Here is a 22,124-nt window from a genome sequence, read left to right on the forward strand (position 1 = left end):
GCTACGGGGGTAAACTGCTGAGGAAAGGTGGAGCGTAAGTTTGATAACATAGGATAGTACCAGATTGTGGAACATACAATAGCCATAGAGTGGAAGCTTGGTTGGATGGCATAGGCACCAGAGGGCCACAGTAGAGCTTAGTGGATAGGAGTATTAGACTTGGAGCCAGGAATACTCAACTTCTAAAATTGGCTTTTCCATTTATCACCTTTGTAACCTAGAGCAGATTGTTCAGCCTCTCTGGACCTCAGTTTCTTTGTCTGTAAAAATGGGGGAAATATCTATTTCATAGGTTTACCATGATGATAAAATCATAATTATTTATTATGTATATTTTTTAAAACTGAAGTATAGTTGACTTGCAATATTTTTCAGGTGTACAGAAAAGTGATTCATTTATATGTATATTTTTTCAGATTCTTTTCCATTATAACTTAATACAATATATTGAATATAGTTCTCTGTGATATACAGTAAGTCCTTGTTATTTATTTTACGTGTGTGTGTATATATATATATATATTTTTTCCCCCTTGACACAGGGGCTTGCACCTAGTAAATGTGCAATAAATTGAACTGTTTCTGTAGTTCTTAAGGAGAAGAGCAAATGGATGTGAAAGCAGTGCTACGTGGAATTAGGGAGGTAGAAAGAAGTTATAGTTTCCCCCACAGACGTAGTAAGGGTCTCTGTTAGGGTAGTGGTAATAAGATAGAGTACATTTGGGGGGCATGAAAAGAAATTGGACTTGAGTTCCTCTTTAGGAGGAAGTGTTTTGGGCTTCCCCTGTGATCTTGTGTTAAACAGTTGTAATTCCTCTCTGTTTTCTTGGACTGTGTAGATGAAGATAAATTTGATTTTTTAATTTTATTTTAGGTATTCAAAATACCCTCAGTTCCTCATTTATATTTTAGAAGAGGATATTAGAAGTTTTGTCTGAATTATCTAATTGTCAAGAACATTTGTGATAATGGTGAGACTGGCATGTTTATTTGTTTGTTTTTGATGTCTTGGCAAATTAATGGGCTTATGAGTGATATTGGAAGAATTTTTTTTTGGCCACGCAGTGCGGCTTGTGGGATTTTAGTTCTCTGACCAGGGATTGAACCCAGGCCCTTGGCAATGAGAGAGCGTGGAGTCCTAACCACTGGACCGCCAGGGAATTCCCTAAATCTTAGTTTCTATTTAATCCTTAAAGAGAGAAAAATTGCCTTTTTCAAGAAGGCTAGAATTTGAAGGAAAGTACTGACGCAGCTGTTTACCTTAGTCATCAAGAGTAGCTTTTAGGGCTTCACTGGTGGCGCAGTGCTTGAGAGTCCGCCTGCCGATGCAGGGGACGCGGGTTCGTGCCCCGGTCCGGGAAGATCCCACATGCCGCGGAGCACCTAGGCCCGTGAGCCATGGCCGCTGAGCCTGCGCGTCGGGAGCCTGTGCCCCGCAATGGGAGAGGCCACAACAGTGAGAGGCTCACGTACCGCAAAAAAAAAAAAAAGAGTAGCTTTTAGGTCCGCTATTTAAAATAGTTTCTTGAAGTACTGTTTAGTTATTTTACTATGGAAAATGCCAGAGAATTGCTAAATGATATGGAGAGTTGTAACTGCTTTTGTGCTTTTGAGGATTTTTGTTTAGGTCAGATGTATTTGGAAAGGGAATGGACTCGTTAGCTAATCTGAGAGACTTTTGTGGGCAGTATTTAAAATAAAATTTTCACGTTTGGTTCTTTTTATCTGGAACCTAGTCTGTGAGACAGCAATGAAGTTCCTCCATAAATCTATTTAAGCCCAAGCCTTTTAATTTGGGTTAGAAAAAAGAGCTGGCTTTTAAATGGGCATGTCACACAATTCCTTTTCCATCTTCCCAGAACACTGAGGTTATATATATATATATATGAAATGCTTTGGGCTCCACATAAGAAAAGGCTACTTAATTTTAAAGTGTTTTGTTGTTGTTTTTTAAAAATTGTAGTAGCACTTGGGAACTAAGCGGGATTGTAGTGTGAGGTAGACACTTAACATTAGTTGCAAGAACTTTGTGGACAAAAATGACAGTGTAGGTAATAACTTGCCTTCCCCATCCCCACTTTGTTTTTCTTAAATGAACCCCTACTACTGCTTCACCACTATACCTAAGAAAATATTCGACAGTCTTTAGCATATTGCATCCCAGCAGTGTTAGGCCCTTAACATTGACGTTAGTGATTGAAGTGTTGATGCAACCTGCCAGTTACGCGGAGGCCTGGCAGTTCCTGAGAGTGTTTTCTAATATTAGGTGTATGGCTTGAACAAGACTTAGATGTTTGTTTCCTAATTGTACTGAAACCTGCTAAGGGAGTGGTTAGCTTGGGTTTAATTGGATGTAGATAGCTTGTATCTGAGCTGGGTTGGATCCAACTGTGTGTGTGTCTTTGGTGTTTTGTTTGTTGCAGATGATTTGATGTATTCCTTCTCCCAGCGCACCAACTTCCAGATAAATCTCTTCCCAGTATGCGCCCCCCTCCCCCCTTAATTTCTGCGTCACGGGAAGCAGGAGTTTCAGACAGGGTGGATTGATGTGTGCAGCTGATCTAATATGCAAACCTAAATCTATGCACTGTTATGAGAGAGTGCAGTTGATTAGTCTGAGAAAAGAAGGGCGAGGCAGAGAGGCCTGGGGAGCATCTTTCTACTCTCAGGTGTCTCCGGATGGCTATTGCTGTGGAAGTCTGATGCACTCTGGGAGGTACTGCCTGGATGGGGGTCACTCCTAGTATCCAGGCAGGGCGTAGGCGGGGGAGCAGGAGAAGGGGCGCCGCATCACCTGGCCCATCCGGGATGCCGGGCTGCAGGCTTCGGGGTGGGGGCCTGGAGAGATGGGGGCAGCTCTAACAAAGAGGAGCCGTGCCAGGGCCGGGGCCGCGGGTAGCTGGCCTATCCCGGGCGGCTGACCTCCCAGTGGGCCTCCCCAGTTGGCTGTTTGGTGCGTCGCTCCGCTGGCTCCCTGGCTCGCCATTGGCTGTGCGGACTGAAGGGGGCTCGAGAAGGGCCGGGATGGAGTTGAGGGGGCGGGGCTGGCTTCCGGCGGCGAAGGGGGAGCCAGTGAGCGGTAGCCGGCTGGGGGAGGGGGTGTCGGCGCGCCGTGGAGTGCTGCGCTCAGAGAGCCTGGCACCCGGAGCAGCCGCCTCCCCCTCCCCCTGCCAAGACAGATAGAAACCCCTTCTCTTCCATCCTCCCGGGGCTCGGGCGAGGAGGGCTGAGCTGCCCCAGGCAGGCGGGGCGGAGCCCGGAGCCCCAGCGAGCGCTGCGGAGCGAACCTCACCTCCCTCCCTTCCAGGGCTCAAGGTGTGTGTGCTTTTTCTAACCAACCCCGACTTCAGCTGACTTAACCTTGTGAGAAAAGGGGAAATGGAATGGAAAGTAAGAGCTCCCCATCTAATCAGTTTATTTTGATTTTCTAATTCTACCCTTCATTCTTCTTTCCCTCCCTTCATCTCACCCGTGCAGCAGGGTAAGGAGATTCAGGACCCTCATCTCTTTTTACTGAGGTGTCGATGTCGGTCGCGTAGTAAAATGAACAGAGGATAAAAAGAGGAGCCCTTTCTTGTGTGGCATCTGATGCAGTAAACCAAAAAAAAAAAAAAAAAAAAAAGCAGGTTAGGATAGGAGTGGGTTTTTGGAACTGTTCTGCATCCGTGTCCATTAAGACTGTCTTCACCATTTTCCTACTTGGGACTGCCTTAATCAGCAAAAACAATCTGAAAAGGAAGGAGGTGCTAGTGGAAAGAGGGATCAGCCCCCGTCAGATGGTGGTCAAAGGAAATCCTGATAGTTGTTAGCGATTAACTCTGCTAAAGTCTCTCCCCGAGTACAGTGTTACCGGCTTTGTGTAGCCCTCAGCCCTGTTGGAGAAACCTAGCTAGAGCAAGCAAACTTACCTTGCTGTTACTGAAACTTAAAAGTCTTATCTTTTTCTCCATCTGTATATTTCTCATTCATAGGCTCTCAGAGGGATTAGTTTCTGTCATCAAAAACCAAGCTTTAAACAAATCCAGATGAATTTTGTTTAATTCATTTATTTTTTAAAGCGCCACCCCCATGAATTCGTGTGGCTGTATCATTACAATTTATATGTATGTCTTGAGTTCCTTTGCTTCTACAATGTATGGATCCCTTCTTTCTGAAGGACAGAGCTCATCTTCAGCCAAAATCAGGAACCTCTTTATAGGTTTTTAATTGAGAGGAAAGTTATCAATTGAAGATAGAAAACCCAAAATTTATGATAGAAACAAAGGAGGGTGTGTGTGTGTGTGTGTGTGTGTGTGTTGAGTGGCCGTGTTCATGGTAAACTTGTTTGGACCAGATTTATCTTAATGTTGATTAGCAAAGAGCTAGAATGCCAAAAGTGAGGAATATCAATTTTTTTGGCAGCACTTTGGTAAGTATTAATTGAAATGATTGAGAGTTCAGTCTTGTAATCCAGATTCAGTTTCCAGAAATTGTTCTAACTGGAGTTCAGTTTTGAAGATAGAATTGGTATGCTGGAGCTGTTTTACCATTTAAGTTAGATTAATATTTTTTCTTTGCATTGATTTATTTTATCTCTAATCAGTAAGGAGCAGTTTGGGGTAAAAGCAAGTATTATAAAGACTAGGGGTGATGGGGGTAGGAAACCATCTCAGTTGTGGAAACTTACTAGGGATCAGGAACTTAATATACTTTTTTTTTTTTAATCGCAAGTAGCCTTAACATAGAGTTGTGCAAAAAAAAGTAGATTCACAGTAAACCTTTGTTAGATTTTGGGTTTTTAGTTTATTACCCATTTATCCCTTAAGACTCCATGAATCATGTTTAAATTGAAAAGCAAAGAGAATCCCCCAGACGTTGTCTTACCCAACTTGTTATTGAGAATGAACTGTTAAAAATCACTTTGAAGCTTTGACGGCTAGCTAGTGTATAAAACGAAGTGTACTTTGATGTCTGAACTATATAGTAAGCTGAGGGAATGAAAAAATCCACTTGGAGGCCATGTTAAAGCATATACCACTTCAACTTGCTTCTACCAAAAAACAAGTTGTCCTCCTATTTGATATCTAGGTGTTTTTTTCTTTGTCTACTCATGAGTGAGCAGTTAATACAGCTTTATAAAGTTACATTACACTTTGCTCACTTAATGTTTTTATATTTCTATTTTCTTGACAGATTTGTGTAATCTATATTTTGCGCGGTTGCAGTGATTTCCCCAAAGAATTTTCCCCAGGAGACAAAAGGCTACGTATAGGACTAATCATAGGTGTGTATCTATACTGATCTCCAATTATCATTTAAGGGGGATGGAAATTCAGATTTGGTCCTCTGCAAGGAAACAATTATATGAAGCCATGACTTTCCATAATCTCTTAGGTTGAGGGGACATGGTGCAGCTGAGGTTCAGTCCACTGATTTTCCTTTAGCAGTCTCTTTTTATCCATCCTGCTTATTTCTGTGAGTCACAGCTTAGAATGTGTTAAGAAAAAGGGCCCTATGTTCTCTCTAAAGGGAGACTCAAGCCCAATCCCCCATTCGCATCAGAAGTATAAAATGGTCCCCTTGAGAAGGTGAAGGAAAAGATTGGACCCTTGGTGTTGTTTGATTCTCATGATAATCAGCTTGAGTGTTGTCAGGTTTGGAATTGGGAAAAGCTTGCTCAAGGTGAGAGGCAAAAAGACCTGGGAGACAATGAATGCATTCATATGGAGATGGGGCTGGTGGGAGTCTTTAGCTATTCAGCTCTGTCAGGCAGGTGTCTGAGACAATATTTTGTGTGTTTAAGCACAACCCCCTCCCCCAAAGGTTGACTCTTGGAAGCTGAATCTTTTGAGGAAGTTGTTTGCTGTCTGAATCCAGAGGGTAGAGGACTTGGTGGAGTCTGTTATCTGTTTATGGCTTAGATAAGGACATGGAATTGATTGCTGGTGAGTTACTGAACTCTTCCTAATGAATGGTTGCTAGGCAAAGTGCATCTCAATCAGTTTAATCCTCAATAGTTTACAGGTCTGCTCTTGGTGAGGGCCAGAGCTGTCTTTCTAATGATACTGCCCTTTAAGAATCCTGTTGGATGTGCATATATGTTGCTCAGTGGTTCAAAAAAACAACAACAACAACAAAAAACAAGACTAGAATAACTTGTGTGTTTCATTTCATCCATCTAAAATAACTTAGCTGCTGGTAACCTGGGTCAGCATTATCATTAACTTCTCTCCTGGATCAAGTGGTGGGATGAAGTTGCTCTCCAATGTTAAGATACCACTATTCGATTATCTTTGAGTTTGTAACTAGTAAGGCAGTGAACTAATACATTCATTTTGGAAACAGGCCAGTGATAACACTGCACTTGGGCCTGGATGGATGGAAAAATAGGACAGAGTAAACAATTGAGGGCATAAATAATGAATCTTCCAACTGAGCCCTGGGAGAATGAAGGAGATTATCCTCAGAGCTGTGCAATCTGGCAGTGAAAGGGGAAGAGTCCACTGAATTAATTACCCTGACTTGTTTGATACTGCACTTATTATGGGATTGTTAGAGCCATTCAAAATAGAGTTGCCTTTTAGATATAAACTTTTAATCCATCTTTTTTTTTTTTAAAGCCAAACACCCAAATAACTCATCTGTTTTTTAGAATCCAAGCCTTTGCTCCCTCCCCCAACTTTGTTTTCTGTATTAGCATTTTATGAATACTGGACAGTCCTTTTGTTTGGTCACATCTTAGAATTTTGCCTAATTAGAGATTTCATCATCTGTAAATACATAGAGTAATAGAAGAGAGGACCTGAGCCTGGCTTAAAGGAATTATTTGGTACCTTGAGTACATATTATATTGTACCTTGAAATTAAATGTTGGGTTGTAGGGTATAATATATAACAACTCACAAAAGGTTAAGACAAGAATTCCTTCAGCCCAAGAATCATTTCCAGTATTAACATAAATATTTTTACTTTTGGATTAGTTTTCATCCAGTGAATTAAATAAGCACTCTCTTAGTGGTCTCAGCATTTCTCTGAGGTAGGGAAAACTAATGCCTCAAGAATGTCTAAATAACTTAGAAAGTGATTTGGTAGTGAAGCCAGACCCAGAGCCAAGGTCTCTGAATTCTTCCCTTCTCTGAATTTCTAATACATTTAATTCTTTTCTCCAAGAACTCCTTTCAGGGTCCCTATTTGAAATGATTGAAATTTTCCTATCTCTACCCTGAGAAGGGTGTTTTTATTTCTCTAGTTGTGAAGAGAATCCAAAGACCAAGATGCCATTATCAGTCAAGAGAAGGAGAAAGGTTCAAGATGAGGTGTTGGAGGAATAAAAGAGATGTAAAGGAAAGGCCAAATTGAAGTTTTATTAAATTTGGTGCCCATAGATCCAGGGCGGGGGTGGGGGTGTGGCTGATTAGATCAAATTTAGTCATAGACTGAGTTTGTTGCATTTAAGCCTAGCTGAAAAGGGCAGGAGGCATCTTTACCAACGTACAGGCAGAACTCTAGTTAAGGGTTCCTTCCTGATCAGAGAATACAGTCAGTTCTTGATTATTCATGCAGAAGGGCAAACAGTCAAAGTATAGACAAGTAAAATCCAAAGATATTCCTAGGCCACATTTTTAAGCAATAGCTTTAACTTCCTCTGCTTTTTAACTGCGATTTTCCAACTGAACAAACTGATTAAAATTTTGTTTCTTTGTCTGGTCATTCAAGAGACAAGTAGGTGAGATTGCTACCAGCTTGGTTTACACTCAGTTTCTTTTTTTTTTTTTTTTTTTGCGGTACATGGGCCTCTCCCGTTGTGGAGCACAGGCTCCGTGGCCGTGACTCACGGGCCCAGCCACTCCGCGGCATGTGGGATCTTCCCGGACCGGGGCACGAACCCGCATCCCCTGCATCGGCAGGCGGACTCTCAACCACTGCGCCACCAGGGAAGCCCTACACTCAGTTTCTTAATCATCAAAGGTAGTGTATAGCTCAAAACAGAACCTAGAAAAGTTCAGCTCAGTTTTGTATCCTTGAGACAGTTTGTTTTATTTACTATTTTAAGACTTGACCCTTCTTATAGGACCTAATTATACTGAGGTTCTATGGAAAACTGAGATTTTCCAGGTAAATCATAAATCTTGACACTGGCATGTTTTCTTTGTTGGTGTCTTCTTGCCCCACAGATATGTAAATCATTCCTCATATGTGGGCAAGCTGTAGATAGCCAAGCCAAAGAAGAACTAATACCAAAGTAAACCCCTTTTCTAACACTGGGCTCTGTGTACTCTAATGATGGGAGCTGTTGGCCGAAATGAAATCCATTTACACATTAGATTGTGATCAAAGAAGTACTATAAATTACAAATTCAAAACTGAGTATTTCTTTAAGTGCTGTTTGGTGGGAAAATGTTATCTCTCTTTAGTGGAAGATCTACTGAATATTACAGCAGATTTTAAAGGCACTGTTTCATAACCACTCGCTAATTCTTGGCACTCAGCAAAGTGGTTTTGAGGATCAGTTGCTGATCTGAGTGAAAATCAGATTTTATGCCACTTGCAAAATTGAAGTGATTTACACAGCATCCCTGTTGCTTCAGAGGAGAATCATAAGCATTATTACTCCAACTTAATTTTTTTCTTTCCTTCCAAAAAAGCTAAAGTACTTCTGCCATTGGCATTTCATTTATCACTTACTATGTAAAGGATAGCACTTAATCTATTTTAAAAGGAAAAGGGTATCAAGACTATGAGAAGTTAAAGGCAGCTCATCCCAGGTCACAGTATATCAATGGAAAAGTCACATTTCCTGGGTTCCTGAATGGGCCTTCTGAATCACCCAGCTATTCAGCTGGAAGTGGTTTTACTATTATGAAGACATTAATTTTGTAGCTGTGAAGGTACTGGTTTGGCTTTTGCTTATCTTATTCTCCCAGAACCTCTTTCATTCAACAGAAAGTGGGACCAGTGGATTAATGAAGAATCCATATCTTGGTTCTGACCTGTCGTGCCAGGTGTTATTGTGAATTCACTAAAGTGGTTTACTTAGGGGCTTTCCTGGTGGGCAGTGGTTGAGAGTCCGCCTGCTGATGCAGGGGACACGGGTCCCGGTCCGGGAAGATCCCACATGCCGCGGAGTGGCTAGGCCCGTGAGCCATGGTCGCTGAGCCTGCGCGTCGGGGCCTGTGCTCCGCAACAGGAGAGGCCACAACAGTGAGAGGCCCGCGTACTGCAAAAAATAAATAAATAAAGTGCTTTACTGAGGATTTTAGTACTTAGGCTTCATTCAGTCCCTGTGAGGTATGGTAGGATTGGAGTGTGATACTGTGTTAGAACATTTCTCCAGAGAGATGAAAGGAACCTTTCCCTCTTAAGAAAAGTGCTTTGCCTATTTCCATATCCTGTGGCAAAATTAAGTTGGAACAAGCTGCTTTTTCAGCAAGCTATATTTTAATTTTTGCCTCTTTTCCAAGCTGAACAAACGTCCCAACTGAAAAGTGTCGTTCTTATCATTCATAGTATGTTCTGGAGAGATTGTTCCTTAGTGCACCTAGAAGTGAGAGGCTGAAGCCACTTCAGTCTGCATGCCAATTCTGTAGCTCTCTAAAATTCTGTTTCTACCAGCTCCCTCCATCCCCCTATCTGTCCACAGCTGCTCATCTTTCAGCTCCCCACACCTAGAGAAATGCTCGTCTTTATTGAAGTCGGAGCTGCATCCAGCAGCAGTCTTTGTGTGTGCGCTGGTGGGCTTGCATTACGTTTTGCATTATTTCTGGAAGAGTATTTCAGCATTACAGAAACAAAAGTTTCCTCTTCAAAACAAGTTGATCAATTGCTTTTTATTAAATGTGCAAGTACCTAAGAGTTAAACTTGAAATGAGAGGGGGGGGAAACTATTTTAGTTATAGTTTAATTGCTAAAAACAGACCTCTTATGTAATTAAAAGCTATACTGATGCCGTGCACTGAAACTAGCAGATAAAGCATGGAGAAAGAACAGTTTCTCAGTGAGGACCGCACTCTGACTATGCTGTTTAAGGTTGCTGCCCCATCCAGTCCTCCTCATCTCCTTATACTGCTTCATTTGTTTTTTTCATAGCATTTATCACCTTCTAATAGTCTATGTCACTTACCTATTCATTAAGTTTATCTGGCCCTCGCACTCTACCTCGTGTACAAATGGAAACACCATGAAGACAGGAGTTTTTGTCTGTTTTGTTCATTGCTGAGTCCCTAGCTCCTGGAGCAATGCCTTGCTACATAGTAGGTACTCAATAAATATTGGTATTAATTAATTGGAGGAAGTACTCTTTAATAGAATAGATATCTGGGGATTAGAATTGGAGTGATGGGAAGGGAATATTATCTTCCTGGAGCTAGTACTAAATTAAGGATCAGATTACTTAACTACTTTAAGGGAAATAATATTTATGTGAAAAAACTCAAGTAATTGGGATTAATTATCCTAGATTAGAGAAATGACAGACATTTTATTTTATTTTATTATTTTTAATTAATTTATTTATATTTTTGGCTGCATTGGGTCTTTGTGGCTGTGCGCGGGCTTTTCTCTAGTTGTGGCAAGCGGAGGCTAGTCTTCATTGCGGTGCGCGGGCTTCTCATTGGGTGCCTTCTCGTTGCAGAGCACGGGCTCTAGGCGCGCGGGCTTCAGTAGTTTTGGCACTTGGGCTCAGTAGTTGTGGCTCGTGGGCTCTAGAGTGCAGGCTCAGTCGTTGTGGCCCACGGGCTTAGTTGCTCCGCGGCATGTGGGATCTTCCCGGACCAGGGCTCGAACTCATGTCCCCTGCATTGGCAGGTGGATTCTTAACCACTGCGCCACCAGGAAAGTCCATGACAGACATTTTATAATATGTAAATATGAAGGAACATTGTATAAAGATAGATGACTAGCTCTTATTCACCTACACGAGGGCAAAGGAATAGGCTGAAACTTCTGAACAACGAAAATAAGACATGCAGAAGAATTTACTGATTTTGAGAATAAACACTGGAACAGGTGACCAAAGAGGGATGGTTTCTCAGAATGGATTTTCAGCACCGGCACCACGTTGGCGGCAATGGTGAGAATGGAAAGAGCACAGAGCCAGGAGTCTGAAAATCTGGTTGAAGTCCAGGCACTTACTAGCTTTTCCTAATTTCTTTATCTGTGAAAATGGCACTAATGATACCTGCCCAGACTATCTCAGGGCATTTGAGAAAATTAAGTTAGAGAATCAATGTGAAAGCACTTTGAAAGTTGTAAACCTCTCTACAAATGTAAGCAATTGTTAATGATTTTACAAAACCACCTCTGTAAGTGATTTAGAATCTTGGAATCTGGAAATTGGGTTTAGTGGTCGCCTAGTCCAAATTCTTAGCTACTGAAAATAAACTCTTTTCCGTCATTCTTAATGAAGGGGTCATTGCTTTTGCTTTAGTGTTTCTAGTGCTGTGCCACTGTTGAATAAGCTCAAATTATTGTTTATGTTCACTAAAAATTGCCTTTCTTCAGACTTTATTAACCTATTTTTGATCTCTGGAACTCAGAGATAAAGCTGCTCCCTCCTTTGTATGACAGCCCTCTTATGACACCTTTATTTGAGATCTTCATCATCTCTCACCTCGAAATCACTATAGCCACTTAAATGACTTCTGCCATCTCCCATTTGTCTTTCACACTTCCAACAGGTTTATTTAAAATAGACATCTGATCATGTTACTGTCCTTAAAACCTGTTCCTATCTCCCCATGGCTTCAGGATAAAGTCTGACATTAGCTAATAATAGTTATAACTACCATCATTGAGCATAGGCACTGTACTAAGCACTTTATAAATATAATCTCATGTAATCATCACAATTAGTCTATAAGATGTCAGGGCTACTTTTCTGCTGATTTATTTATTTATTTATTTTTATTTTTTATTTTTTTGGGCTGTGTTGGGTCTTCGTTGCTGTGTGCGGGCTTCTCATTATGGTGTCTTCTCTTGTTGCAGAGCACAGGCTCTAGGCGTGCGGGCTTCAGTAGTTGTGGTGCATGGGCTTAGTTGCTCCACAGCATGTGGGATCTTCCCGGAGCAGGGCTCGAACCCGTGTCCCCTGCATTGGCAGGCGGATTCTCAACCACTGCGCCACCAGGGAAGCCCCTGCCGATTTATTTATTTATTTATTTATTTATTTATTTATTTATTTATTTATTTAATTTTTTTTTTTTTTTTTGCGGTACGCGGGCCTGTCACTGCTGTGGCCTCTACCGCCGTGGAGCACAGGCTCCGGACGCGCAGGCTCAGCGGCCATGGCTCACGGGCCCAGCCGCTCCGTGGCATGTGGGATCTTCCCGGACCGGGGCATGAACCCGTGTCCCCTGCACTGGCAGGCGGACTCCCAGCCACTGTGCCACCAGGGGAGCCCTAAAAAATTTTTTTTAATTATTTTATTTTACTTTTTTTTTTTAAAAATAAATTTATTTATTTATTTATTTTTGGCTGTGTTGGGTCTTCATTTCTGTGCCAGGGCTTTCTCTAGTTGCGGCAAACGGGGTCCACTCTTCTTCGCGGTGCGCGGGCCTCTCACTGTCGCGGCCTCTCGTTGCGGAGCACAGGCTCCAGACTGCGCAGGCTCAGTAGTTGTGGCTTGCGGGCCTAGTTGCTTTGCAGCATGTGGGATCTTCCCAGACCAGGGCTCAAACCCGTGTCCCCTGCATTAGCAGGCAGATTGTCAACCACTGCGCCACCAGGGAAGCCCCCTGATTTATTTTTAATCTGCTCTTCTGTCCCTCTAGTATAAAATATAAGGCTCTTCATAATTTAACACATCAGGCTCATCTCCAGGTTTAGCCCATACACCCGACACTCTCCTCTCCATCCCAGACCACTTGTGGTTCCCCAAACAAGCCAGTTAGTTTTACAACTACATGCCTTTCGTTATGCTAGTTTTCTCTGTGTGGAGTGGCCTACCTGTCTCAGTCTGGTAAATTCTTGCTCAGCCTTCAATGACCCATATTGTTTTCTCCCATCTTTCTCATTGTTTTCTGGAAGTATTTTTTCATTCTTTGGGTTTTCAGACAAGTCTGTTTTCCTTCCTTCCTTCCGTCCTCCCTTTCCTGAGGTTTATTTATTTACTTATTATTTTAAGAATATTTATTGTTTATTTGGCTGTGCTGTTGTGTCTTCGTTGCGGCATGCAGGATCTTCAGTTGCGGCATGTGAACTCTTAGTTGCAGCACGTGGCATCTAGTTCCCTGACCAAGGATCAGACCTGGGCCCCCTGCATCGGGAGCGTGGAGTCTTAGCCACTGAAGCACCTGAGGTTTAATTGGTAAACAATATGATTAGCTTCATGTGTACAACACAAGGATTTGATATTGGTATATATTATGCAATGATCACATTAATCACATACCCCATCACGATTTTGTCTGCCACATCTGTGTCCCTAATACATAGGACTACTACTGCCATAGTGCCTAGTGTGTCACAGGTGCCCGGTGAACGAATGAATGAATGACGTTCCTACTAAGCGTCCTCTGTTTCAGGTTAAACTCCGGTTTCACTTTACTATCCGTATTACAGTTTCTAGATCCTTCTCTTTTTTACGTACTGGATGAGATCGTCTTAGGCTTTTCCATATTTCATATCAGAAAATGTTGTATTTTGATGACTAGAGGAAGTAAACTGCAACCTTCCAAAATAACTTTTTTGAAAAGTATACCAAATGGACAGTTGGTCCAGCTGCTTCCTTGGGGCTGGTTCTGATTGCATTAGTAATTTCTCTAGCCACCTCCTTGCTGGGATAGAGCCCAGACCACCTAAGAAAACATAAGCAGAGGTAGCACTTGGTACTGTTTTTCTCTTTTACCTGCTGTCACCTCAGGAGGTGACTGCCTCCTGCCCACTTTACAGGTCACTGTAGATATAAAGACCACAATTTTCCCCTTTTGTAAGAGTGGCTACCTAAGATGCCATAATACCCTTAGGAGTCTCAGTCTCTTGGGCTGTAGACAGAATTGAAGAGCAGAGAGTCTGATACTAATTCCAGGGGAAAGGGCACAGTTCTTGTCCAGAATTGAAGGCAGATGAGTCAGGCAGCAGGAATCTATCAACTCCAAAGTCAATTCAGAAGCGATTTAATCTTTGCTATTGAAGCAGATCTGCAATGCCATTTGCCTGTCTAAAAATGAGATTACCCAGGATTCTCTTACCAGAAGATAAATTATTTGTGTAACAGTAGCTCCCAGCCTTGCATAATGTCTCTTCTTACTACCACATGCTAGTGGTACAGGGCACGTCTCGTGTATAGTACTAAGGTGTGGAGATCAGGCCACATTGCTTTACTTAGGGTGTCCGGGGAAAGTTAACAGTTCTCAGCAACTCTCAGCCTTAATGGGCCTGGTTATTGTTAAAATTCATCTTTATCCAAGGAAGTGTTGGTTAATGATTTTTCTCTTGGCCCAACATGCCTGGGCATTAGCTGGAATTGCTGAGTGATTTGCAGTGGGGAAGCCATGAGAGCAATTTCTTGTTTGTCCACAGATTATCATTAGCAGTTTTGTTTGCAGATTGAAGGAGCAGGAGAAGTGGGCTCTTCTCCAGTTGCACTTCCCGATGACTAGGGCGTTAGTTCAGTTGTGTCCAATTAACTTTCATTGCAGACAGTGGTGATAATTACTTGCGAGTCAGTTTTTTGGCTGCAGTTATCCTAAGGCTGAAGTATGAACTTGATGGATTTTAATAACCAGAGTGACAGTTTCACTCCCTCACTCCACTGCAGTTACTTTTTTTTCCCAGACTTCTTTTAGATAAGAGGTCAAAGCATTGTAAAAATCCATTTCAGAATTAAAACATATTGTCCTTCTTTTGAAGAGCGGTGTAGGATCATATTTTAAAAGAATCTGTTAGGAGCAGCCTTAATGGCTTTTTATATTCTGACATCATACCCTTGAGTTCATTGCTGCTTATCATGGGAGAATAGACTGAGATGGAACTAAATGTCATTCCCAGGAGCATGTGCTTATTGTAAGATTATAGTAATTAGCAAGGTGCAGTTTAGTCCTCTGCTTGCACTAAAAGTGCAAAAGAAACCTTCTGGGCACTAAAGTCAGTGTGGGGGCCTCCCTGGTGGCGCAGTGGTTAAGAATCCGCCTGCCAATGCAGGGGACACGGGTTTGAGCCCTGGTCCAGGAAGATCCCACATGCCACGGAGCAACCAAGCCTGTGTGCCACAACTACTGAGCCTGCTCTCTAGAGCCCATGAGCCACAACTACTGAGCCTGTGTGCTGCAACTGTTGAAGCCTGTGCACCTAGAGCCCGTGCTCCGCAACAAGAGCAGCCACCGCAGTGTGAAGCCTGAGCACCGCAACGAAGAGTAGCCCCCGCTCGCCTCAACTAGAGAAGCCCGCACGCAGCAATGAAGACCCAGCACAGCCAAAAAAAAAATAATAATAATAATAAATAATAAATTTAAAAAAATAAAGTCAGTATGACACTGAGGACACGTTTCTTTAGCTCTGTAGGAATTTTAGTTTGTGATTTTTAAAAAAGTTGCATGTCTTTGGAAACAATCCTTGCTGGGTAGAGAAAGAGGGAAGAAACAAAAGGAAATAGTTTGTCTTTCTCTAAAGACGATGAAGTTCCTTTGCTATTTCCCCTTACTGTTGTTGTTTGATGGTTACCCTGAATTGGCTTGTAAGCAAAATTTTCTCTCTTCAACACGAAAAGAGTGAAGCTGATTCCAGCTAGAGCTGTTCCTTGATCTCTAGGTGACTTGCTGCTGCTTTCATTCTGGATGTTGTTGCTCACCTTAGTGTCCTTTGTTGCTAGGCTCTCTTCCCAAGGGCCCATCGGTCTCCTTAGATATTTTCATGGATGTGGCTGCATAAAAATTTTGTTGAGTATAAGTTGCCAAAGGGTATGGCCATGCATTTTAAGAGTCTGCTTTTGTTAGTGTTTGTTTAAAGTAAGGGAAGGGGAATTGCTTGGCGGTCCAGTGGTTAGGACTTGGAGCTTTTATTGTCGTGGGCCCGGGTTCAATCCCTGGTCCCTGGTCCGGGACCTAAGATTCTACAAGCCACGTGGCACAGCCAAAGGAGGGGAGCGGGGAGAAAGTTCATGGCTGCTTGGAGACAGGCTATAATATAGTTGTTCCTCTTCCAAAACTTCCATGATCACCCTAAATAGGAAAGAAGAGGAAAGGATGAGTGATAAACATCATCTTTGTACTACTTCAAAGCTCTTCATTGATTGTTACTGAAAACCTTTCTGCTGTAGAATAACCAAGACTCTGCCTGCCAGCTGCTGCTGGTGTGAAAGTAGAGAAGCTAGTTATAGTTGCTACATTTCAGGAAGTCTGGAGATAAAGCTTATGATGTCATCTGAAACTTTTTGTATAGTGGGAGCAAAAGGTGTCAAAACCCTGTTACAGTCCAGAAGATATAACAAGGCTTTCCCTTGGAGCAGGTTATATGTGTTTAGAAGGAAAGGCCTTGAAAAACTCTTACTAAAACATGAATTTGATGGAGATGTTAGTGAATGTCAGGCCTAAAGAAAGGAGGGTCATTAATAGTGCCTCCTTCAGGATAAGACATTGCTTTTGGAACCTTTCTAAAGGTGAAATTTTCCATCTTTAGGGTAAGAGAGTTGTATGAATGCCACTTAGTGGAAGCATTGCCAGAACAGAGTGGAGGTTGGGAGAGAATTTGAAGTGCAGGCACAGGAGAAAATGTGATTCAGATAAGTGTTGAAAAGAAATTAGAAGTTGATGAGGCAGAAAGATACAGGAAACCTATTCCAGAAGGCAAGAACCCCAGTGTCGGCACTCACCAATTCAAAGATGTCACCTGCGTTGAGATAAAATGAGAATGGTTTCTAACAGACCACTCTTTTCAACTCTTCTTTATTATCTCCACACCCCCCCTCTTCAGATTTCAACACTGCTATCTTGGTTTTTTTTTGTTTGTTTTAACAATTTTAGTAAAATATTTGGAAACAGGGACTTCCCTGGTGACGCAGTGGTTCGAATCCGCCTGCCGATGCAGGGGACATCAGTTTGATCCCTGGTCCGGGAAGATTCCACATGTCGCAGAGCAACTAAGCCCGTGCGCCGAAACTACTGAGCCTGTGCTCTAGAGACCACGAGCCACAACTACTGAGCCCTTGTGCCACAACTACTGAAGTCCGCACGCCTAGAGCCCGTGCTCCACAGCAAGAGAAGCCACCGCAATGAGAAGCCCGCACACCGCAACGAAGAGTAGCCCCCGCTCGCCACAACTAGAGAAAGGCCGCGCATGCAGCAGTGAAGACCCAGCACAGCCAAAAAAAAAAAAAAAAAAAACATTGGAAACAATCTCAAATTTATAGAAAAGTTGCAAGTACAGTACAGAGAATATTTTTCTTCCTTAAATCATTTGAGAATAAGTTGCTGACTTGATGCATCATCATCCCTGAATACTTTGGTGTTTATCTTCTACAAACAGTAACATTCTCCAACATCATCACAATTCAGCCATCAAAATCAGGAAGTTAACAATGACACATTGCCATCAAATAATTCTCAGACCCCCCTCAAATGTTGCTAGCTGTACCAGTAATGTTCTTTATTACAAAAAGGGTCCAGTTGAGGATCATACCTTGCATTTATTTCTTATGTCTTCTTGGTCTCCTTCAATTTGGAACAGTTTCTTAGGCCTTCTTTGATGTTCACGACCTTGACACTACTGACAGTTATTTTGTAGAAAGTCCTCAATTTAGGATTGTCTAATGGTTCCTCGTGTTTAACTTAGGTTATATGTCTTTAACAGGAATATCACAGGAGTGATGCTGTGTTCTTCACTGCATAATTTCAAGAAGTACAGAATTTTTATTTGTCCCGTTACTGGGAATGTTTGATCACTTGGTTAAGGTGGTGCCTGCTAGGCATTTCCAGTGTAAAGTTACTCTTTTCCCTTTGTAATTACTAAGTATTTTGGGAGAAGACAATTTGAAACCATGCAAATATCCTTTTCCTCTTAAGCCTTTCAGTTTACTAGTTTATTTACATTAGTATGGACTCATGATTTCCTATTTTATTCAACTTATTACATTTTATTAAATTCAGTTTGTTATCTTTATTTACTTTGATGTTCAAATTATCCCAGATTTTGCCAGTAATCAGGGAAAAAAATACATAACTATATGTTTAACCTTAAAGATGCCCAAATGATTTGCTGTCCTTTTATTTCAAAGGTTTGGCTGACACTAACCCAAACTAACATCTTTTGAACAGTGGTAGAAAAAAAAGTTTCTAATTATTCTATTCCTAGTATATGCCTCCTTCACTCAGTGTATCCATTCTCTGTTCCCTCTAATTTCTACTGTGTAAACTTATCTTTCTGGAGTTTCCCTCACCAGCTGAGCATCCTGTAGCTTCTGTGTTCTTTGACATGTCACCATTATTCTTTGAGCACTTCCTTTCCTACACAGTAGTATGTACCAGCCTCATCTAGTACTTTCTCTGCCTCAGCCATTTCTCCAAGGAGCCTTTGTTCCTGTTAGTGGAGGATTTAGTATTTAGAAGCCAAGATCTGAGCAGACCCTGTTGGGGCTCATTGTTATTGAATGGGAAGTAGTCGCTGCGTCCAGCCCCTCTGGGGATGTCCTCACGCCACTTGGGTTCGGGCTCCCGACATCAGGGCTCCCCACCCTCGACTTTGTGGATACCCTCCTCACTCTGTACTCTGTTTGGGTACCTTCTCTTTCTAGTCCAGTTGAAACAGAGGGAACTGGGTGAAAGTTGGTTAGGACACTTAGTTGGTGAGGGAGACCCCAGAGCGAGAAGTTGACGGAGTTGAAATTAGGACAGTGAATAGGTACACTGACGAAAGGAGGCGTGTACCAGGAATAGAAGAGCTGTGAACTTGTTTTCTGCCACGGTCTATAAAATGTTAATTTGTGTAGTGTTAGCCATTTCTTTGAGGTATCTTTGAGATAAAGGAAGACAGATCATTTAGACATCTGTAAGATAAAACATGTATTTATATACTTTTTCCTGATTCACTCAGTGCTAAAGTAATCTTGAGTTAAATTGCTTTGTTTGGGTGGCACTTAATATCTCGTATAAGACACAGATTTGACCAGTTAGAACCAGTCACACACTGACATATAACAATGATGAATGACTATGGAATTTCTCAGGGCCAGTCTGCTGATGGATTGATCTGTGAGTGAGCTGTAGTACTTTGAGTCCTTGGAAAATTTAAAACTACTTTGTTAGTTTTTGTTTTGTTTCCTAAGACAGTTCCTGAAATGAGGAAGCCTCCTAAAGCTAAGTTCAAAATCTTATTTCTGTGGTTGTTTACTCTAGCTATCAAAGTATTCTTCCAGCAGGGACAGGGACTGTCTCTCTGTTCTCTCTTCTTCCTGTGGATATAGCCAGTATTCTGAATTTCATTATCCAGTTGTGGTAGTTTGCAGGGTGTGGGAGGAGGTGTTGCTCCTCTTCCTCAGTAAGCTTTCAGTTCCTGGGTCCTTTTGAGGTTTAGCAGCCTCTCCTGCTTTCAGAAACACCGTTAGCTTCAGAAGCCTGGTAATTCCTTGGATATGTGGAGTGTGAGCCATAAAGCTTCAAGTGATAGTGAGTCTTAGTGAAATGGCAAGGCAAGATCTTTTGATTTTCACTAAGGCTATAGAAACCCTCCCCAAAAGTTGTTATACATCAGAATTCCTCATGGTCCTCTATTCAGGCTGGGGCAGAAGGAAGGGCCTAAATGAACACAATGTATTAGTGTATCAATCATGCCTTGCCCTGTTACCTTAAAATCTGCCTATTGCCAAACTAACCCTAATAATACTAATACCGTGAAGGGTGATGTGTTTACTGTAAGCATAACTTCATTCCCCACCTGCACTGAATTTACTAGCCTTACTGAAACTCTACACTAGAAATCTAAGGCACATAAGCTCAAGGTATGGTGTACAGAGGACTAGTTCTAAGAAGGTAACAGACCAAATGAATATATGGTGGATATAGTAGATGCATAGCCGTGGAAAAGTGTGAGCTCCTTTTCACCCCCCCAAATTTAGAACATCTTAAAGAGCAGAGGGATGCTTCCTGCCAGAGACCTTGGTGGGCTGTATGATGCCCAGTTCCGGCATAGTATGCGTGTCCAAAGTGGAAACTGACTTAGAAAAGGTATGAGTTGAGAGTATGTTCAGAGTTAGTCAAGGTTTACTTCTCACATTCAGGAAAGAGCATGAGAATAGGAAGGGAAGAGTTTTCTGTACGAGGATTGAGAATGAGAGATAACTGTGTTTGATCATTACTTGTAGTATTCTCTGATACAGTTTTCCTCAGTGTGAATGATAGAGCTTTCCCCTGGGGAAGAAAGTCTGACCACTCGAACCTAAAGCGTTTCTTTGCCTTTATGTAGTCACTTTCCCAATGCAGTCTTACCTTGGTTATAGTTGCTGCTCCGCCCCTTTTTTTAAAAAGGAATTTTCACTAAAAGCTCATTCCAAAGTGTTAGGCTTGCCGAAGGGTTACAGAGTATAATAGTATAATAGAGTTACAGAGCGAAGTGCTGCTGTGGGACAGGTAGTTCCATAGGAAAGTCGATAATTACACTTAAAAAACAAAACCATGGCTTAGAATTGTATGTTTTTGTTGTATATAATAGTGTAGGAAGAGGGCTACGATAGGTACTTAATAAATATTGACTTGAGAGGCAGCCGTGGTATAGTGCAGTGTTTTTCGAACATCTTCATCTGTGCCCACAATAAAGACTGCATCCCAATAAATACACACATAATTTAAATAGCTGGAATAGAGTCATGAAACAATAAGCATTCTTACTGTTACTTAGTGATTTTTTTTTTTTTAAGGCTGGTCACAGCCTACAGATTAGAAAATACTTGTCTAATGGCATGAGCCACAAGTCTAGGAGTCGTGACAGAGACTCTATATGAGGTCCACTATCCCAGCTACATATCACTAGACAAGTTACCTCATCTTTCTAAACCTGCTAATCTATGGAAAGGGAATGATACTTATTCCATATAGATTAAAAGGTTGTTTTAAATTTCAAGTGAAATAGTGTATGCAAACGTGTTTCAGAGTACAAAGAACTATAAAATGTAAGGTGGTGGTTTAGTTGTGTTGGCAAAATAAAAAGTGACCTGGATTTTGATAGATTAAGAAAGTGATAAGAGCCAACATTTGAATAATGTTCAGGCACCGGTGTCCTAAGCACTTGAGTATATTAAACTCATTTAATTCTTACAACAATCCCATGAACTAGGTCCATTTTACAGATGAAGCTGTTTCTTTCCCAAGGTCACATAGCTGGTAAGCAGCAGAGCCAAGAGTCAAACTCAGTCTTGTCTCTTAACCACTTTGATGTTGTGCCTCTTGTTAACAGATTTCTTCAGGGGATTTGAGCTGCACTTGACACTTATCTATATGTGAGTTTTCCCCTTTTGAAAACTGATGAGAAAATGACTGCCCTTGCCACCCAGTTTTTTCCTAAGTTACTTCCTTGGCTCTGTTCGTTTTATATTCAAGAAATGAAAGCTAAGTAGAATGTTATCCTGAACTAGATAGTCCAGGAATGAGAATTTATCCCCACAAAATGCTGTAATGCATTTAATGGTCAAATACAAATGACTTCATAATTTTTATGTATATATAATAAATTTTACAAAATTATTACACCATATATATATATATATATATATATATACTTTTTTTTTTTTTTTTTTTTTTTTGCTGTACGCGGGCCTCTCACTGCTGTGGCCTCTCCCGTTGCGGAGCACAGGCTCCGGACACACAGGCTCCGCGGCCATGGCTCGCGGGCCCAGCCGCTCCGCGGCATGTGGGATCCTCCCGTACCGGGGCACGAACCCGTGTCCCCTGCATCGGCAGGCGGACTCCCAACCACTGGCCACCAGGGAAGCCCCTATATATACTTTTTTAACCCAGCATTTATCTTATAAGCATTTTTTTGTCCTTAGATATTTTTTAACAATATATATTTTTAATTTGGGAGGCTCATACTAATTTTATTAGATGAATAGCCCATAATTTATATAACGATTTCCTTACTTTTGGACATTTAGATTGTTGGAGTTTTTGCACAATTATGAACCATACTACAGTGAAGAGAGTTGTATGGAAATCTTTGTTTACATT

General features: G+C 41.7%; 1 protein-coding gene across 3 annotated transcripts in view; it reads left to right on the forward strand.

Annotated features, from left to right (window-relative positions):
• Positions 1 to 22,124, forward strand: part of FAM222B (family with sequence similarity 222 member B) — a 66,426-nt gene that overhangs the window by 23,718 nt on the left and 20,584 nt on the right. Inside the window, exon 1 of one of the 3 annotated variants that reach the window (XM_082603366.1) lies at positions 3,113 to 3,315. The exons of the other annotated variants lie outside the window; for them this stretch is intronic. The gene's annotated coding sequence lies outside the window, so the exon portion shown is untranslated. Of the gene's footprint in view, positions 1 to 3,112; positions 3,316 to 22,124 lie in introns of those variants that run through there. 3 annotated transcript variants of the gene reach the window in all.

Source organism: Mesoplodon mirus (genome assembly GCF_964341445.2).
Source record: "Mesoplodon mirus genome assembly, chromosome: 18".
NCBI classification, from domain to species: Eukaryota; Metazoa; Chordata; class Mammalia; order Artiodactyla; family Ziphiidae; genus Mesoplodon; species Mesoplodon mirus.